This window comes from Desmodus rotundus, chromosome 9, assembly GCF_022682495.2.
Source record: "Desmodus rotundus isolate HL8 chromosome 9, HLdesRot8A.1, whole genome shotgun sequence".
NCBI lineage: Eukaryota > Metazoa > Chordata > Mammalia > Chiroptera > Phyllostomidae > Desmodus > Desmodus rotundus.
Window position 1 is genome coordinate 11,953,472 of NC_071395.1, and position 5,147 is coordinate 11,958,618.

General features: G+C 44.1%; 1 pseudogene; it reads left to right on the forward strand.

Moving 5' to 3' along the window:
- Positions 1-296: 296 nt before the first annotated feature.
- On the forward strand, positions 297-719 carry LOC112312383 (large ribosomal subunit protein uL14 pseudogene; annotated as a pseudogene).
- The last annotated feature ends 4,428 nt before the right edge of the window (positions 720-5,147 follow it).

Below are 5,147 nucleotides of genomic sequence, written 5' to 3' on the forward strand. Positions count from 1 at the left end.
GGGGCACGTGTGCAGTTGAGACAGAAAGTGCCCCCTACTTAGATACTGCTGCGTGCTTTGAGAAAAAAGAAAAACACCTGCAAGTAAGGAGTTGGAAGAGCTGTACTGAGAAGGCCACTTCTAAGAGTGACACTGGAGCAGAGAACCTCGAAGAAACACTTTGCCCCAACCTCACCTTCAGAGACCGTGAAAAGTGGCTGATACTGACCTGTGTCAGTAGCCATGGAAATGGAAAGCAGGGCACCAGGGCTAACAGAAATGTACCTTAGAACATAAGCCCCTTTCCGGCATTCAAGATGTCGAAGCGAGCATGTGGTGGGTGTTCTGGTGCAAAATTCTGGATTTCCCTAAGTCTTCCAGTAGGAGCCGTGACCAACTGTGCCGACAACACAGGAGCCAAAAATCTGTACATCTTCTCCGTGAAGAGCATCCTGGGGCCACTGAAGAGACAGACTTCCTGATGCTGGTGTGGGAGGCATGGTGATGGCCCCAATCAAGAAAAGGCGAACCAGAGCTCAGAAAGAAGGGGCATCCAGCGGTGGTAATTTGACAACCAGTCATACGGGAGAGCAGACGGTGTGTTCCATTATTTGAAGATCGTGCAGGGGTTGTAGTAAACCATAAAGGCGAGATGAAAGGTTCTGCCACCCGGACCAGTGGCAAAGGAATGTGCACATTTGTTGCCCAGATCTGCATTCTGTGCTGGCAGCATTGCATGATGCTCCGGCATATTTGCAAAGAACAAAAACCATGAAAAATTATTTCCTCAAAAGAATAGAAGCCTCTTAAAGACTAAGACTTTTGTCTGTCTTGGTGTCTGATTGGAGCAGTGCCTGACATGTACTAGGCGCTCTGGAACTACTTAGGAATGACAAAGGAATGAGGGGATGAGTGGGAGCCCACAGAGCCAGGCCCTCGGCCTGGGTGCTCTCTGGGTTTCAGCAGCACCACAGCTGGCCTGGGCCTCAGACAAGGGTGCTGGAGGCCCCAGGGAAGGGCAGGCCCCCTCTGAAAGCCAGGGGTCAAGGAGTCAAGCGCGATTTACATGTAAAAGGAAAACATTTCACTGGTTCACTCTGGAAAGTCAAGAGTGAGGGTGGTGTCATCCCTCCCGTGACCAAGAGTGCTATAACTGGCCCTGCCTGGTCACGCATGCCCCCCTGGAGCTGTGACTGGCATCGTGATCTCTCAGCACCCAGCACAGAGGGAGCCCTAGACAGACATATGCCAGATTTCAGAAACGGAACCCATCACTTTGTGTGGTCCAGAAACGCAGCTGCAGCCTCGCATAGAGATTTGGGGGTCTTGAGAGGGTGATTAGAAGTTAGGAAGAATGTCAGGAAATATCTTCAAAAGAATGATATTTTTAAAAATGTATCTCTTACATGGGTCATATTTAGAATTTAATGGTTAGGCTGTAGATGTATGTAGTATTCTTCCTGAAAAATGAAAGTTTAAATTCAAAAAGTCTAGTAAAATGCTTTATTATATATTTCTGTCTTCTAAAACCAAGAAAATGCCAAACAATATCATAATTGTCATAATGTTTTAATTATGCCATAATTGCCTTTAAAAAAAAAGGGAATCTTTTCATGGTTGAAAAGTAGTATAACGCAATCCAGATGGGTTAGCTGAGACAAAGGGTGGTCAATAAAATACTTGACTAAAGGCAAAGAGCATTGCCTCTAGGTATTGGTGTTCTGATTATATAACATCCACATTTTTAAAAAAAAATTAGGTCACACGAAAGCACAGAGATGCTTTAGGCATGCAGATAATGCAGACAGTAGCACCGCGAGGAAGGACCAGAAAGGAGGTAGTTCCATCCAAACCCACACCTGCTCTGTGATTATCAGTGTTCTGTTCCAAAATGTTGGGGCTCCAGGTGGCACTGGGTCTCCTCGGCACACACTCTGGCACACACTCTAAGTAACACAGTGGCAGGGCCAACAGGAATCACCTGCAAACCCCAGCTGCCTTCCACTCTGAGTGGTCACCCTGACTTCTCCCTTCACCCGGAATGGCCAGTGAGCCAAGGTCCCGCCCGCTTCTTTGTCTGACTAACCCTACTCATCCTTCACACTCAGGTGAGAAAGTATCTTTGCCAGGAAGCCCTCTGTGACCATGACTCACTCCCCTCTCCTCCTAGAGGCTTCCACAGCTACTTTCACATTTCTATGTCCCAACACAGTATATAGCATTTTGTTTATTTTCTTTCTCCCCGACTAAAATGTTGCTGCTTCTTGGTCCATCCACACTAGTACGATGTCAGTAGCAGGCAGTTCAGGAAATGTCCATTAATAAATGTTATTCAGAGTTGTGAAAAGTAATGAATTGATTTGACCAAATATATATATTAAAAAAAGTTGCTTAAAGAACCCCATCAACAAGACTTGATGCTGCAAAGTTTTTCAGGGGTCATTGAAAAAAAAAATTGAGAAGCACTGTTCAGTTTTCGTCCAGTTTCTTCTCTCCAAGAGGACAGTAAGAAATCACTTTGTCTGTCTTTTAATGCTCAGAAAATCTGAGAATGAAGATAATCACCCTTCCTTCCATTTTCAGCAAGAGTTTTTGCAGGGTTTGAAATGACTGGCAGGAAATTATAACCAGGCACAATTCTGGAGAATGTGGACCCTTTCTTTCTCTTCTAAGTTCAGTATTCCCAATTTCCTCTTGACCACAACAAAAAGAAAGAAAGAAAGAAAGAAAGAAAGAAAGAAAGAAAGAAAGAAAGAAAGAAAGAAAGAAAGGAAGGAAGGAAGGAAGGAAGGAAGGAAGGAAGGAAGGAAGGAAGGAAGGAAGGAAGGAAGGAAGGAAGGAAGGAAGAAAAAGAAAAGAAAGATAGTTATAGTCTTAAAGCTGCAACACCTATGGCTAAGGAGAAAAATTGTTCTTAAATTGCCATTTGACAGACAGATGCAGCTGCAGCCCCGCGTAAGAACGAGTCTTTGATTGCTCCGCCAGTTGCAGAACCTGTAACCGACGCCAGGGGGGAGTCGTCCTGTACCCCACAACCTCGAAATGGAGCTGGGAGCTCTTTCCATACTAATTGTAAGGGGATCAAACAACAGATTTTTATCGTTTTAGTCCCATCTTTTTTAACCAATTATAACATATGGCAAGCCTGTACTTCTCTTGGTACTTTAGACGTGGCCTTATATAAGGATTATTTGTCCTAAAGTCTGGTAGATCTTCCTTTATCCCCACCCCACATTTAACATTTTTGAAAGTAAAACAGGAAATTACTTCAAGAAAATGCCTGGAAGAAAATCAAGTATTTTCCAACCATTCAGAGACAAGGAATGGGTTTTGTTTTTTTTTCTAATTAAAACTTGCCAAAGGGAAAAGAAGCAAGTAATGTCTAATTCTTAAAATTCCAAGGAGGAAACAATGACAACGACTATTATCTCTCTCTCTCTATGCTAACGTAATTAAACAGCCCTCTCATTCAGCTATTAATTGGTCGCATCTGGGACTGCGATGGCCCTCCTGTCCTCCTGTGTCCCAGCAGGCCAAAGGAAGGGAAAAGGCTGCTCCTTTCTGTGTCTTCTGGCCATGGAGAACACTTCGGCTGTCACTTGCTGCTCTGCATCCAGTCTGTAGTGACCGGGGAAGTGCTGGCTGGTTCTACCTTTTCTCAGTGTGGGGGCTGCAATAGGGAACCAGAAGTGCCTTCCCAAAAATGCCATTTATTTGTGTTTTTTGGGTCTCTGACAGAGTTCTCTGGAACTCATGCAAGGAGGCAGGAGAAAGATTCTCTGTGTGACTTTCCCTAAGTCCTAAGATTTTGAAATGTCCTGAGTAGGACTCATTCTCATTGTAATTGAATGAATTTTCATAACGGTATTTCTTTCCCATGGTAAGGAACTATACCATCCATGCTCCTTTAAAACTAAAATTACAGCTAAAGTCAGTGTAGTGAGTGGTTAACTTTCAGTGGGACGTTTAAGGTGCAGGAAGAGCTTATATATCATAGAACTACTCATGAATCTATAATTATTGCCTCTTCTTTCTGCCTGCTTTCACATTTCCCTACATTAATTTTCACACAGTATGATTGGGACTTATTGCGAGTTACTGTGAATACCTTTTAAAGTGCAGAAAGGTAAGTATTGGAAGAAAGTAACAAATGCACAACTGCACGTGCCCGGTCGTCCTCACCTACGCTGGAGTGCACGTGTGTGCAGGCACTGGCCGGGGGTGGCAGGCACTTCGTGTCCTCATCCAGAGGGAGGAGTCCTGCCCTTTCCTGAAGGCAGAGGATGATTTTCTCCCAGACACTTAAGAACCGTTCTCCTCACTTTTAAACTGTTAATCCATTTGGAATTGTGTATGTGTGTGTATTGTGAGGCAAGGGGCTAATTCTATGTACCTTTCCATGTGGACGCCCAATAGTCCCTGCGCCACTTACTGAGTTCATCATTTCCTCACTGGTTTCCAACCAAACAGGCCCATTCCGTGCACTCGTGGCCTTTCTCAGCCCCCTGTTCTTTCGCAATGGCCATTTGTTTATCCATCTGCCTAGATCAACTCTTTGAAACTCTGTAGTTTTGTCAGTCTTTCTCTCTAGTAGGGTAAGGTCCCCCCAACACACACAACTTTCTTTACTTTTTAAAGCACATATTTTTAGCCAGATATTTCTATCAGACTGCAGACGTGGCTGGACAAAACTCACCCACACAAAGATATTCCACACCGTCCAGATGATGGCCAACTGTGTACGCTGACGAGAATATTAGAAATTCTGCTTCCAGTTAATACTGAGTTATGAGGAAACAGGAAATTGACTTCTAGGGAGAAGCAGAAAATATTGCCATAACCCAAATGCCAATAGGCATGGAAAGGTTCAGACGGAATCCTGCTTTATTACCACTGCCTTCCTGGGTAAATCTTTTGAAGTGAGTTACTGTCGGATAAGAAATGTCTTTGCCAGAACTTATAGAAGCCCTCTCACATCAACAACTTTACTATATTGACTTGTGTTTTGAAAGAGTTTTGAGGAGTAATATGAAGCCATTGGGCATTTCTGTTCAACCTTCAGCTTAGGAGAAAGCCAGTCACTGTCAGAGTCACACGTAAATACGTGGGAAACAAGTTCTCAGGGACAGCGAAGCCACAATAATGTGGGGTGGCACGTGTAATTGCAC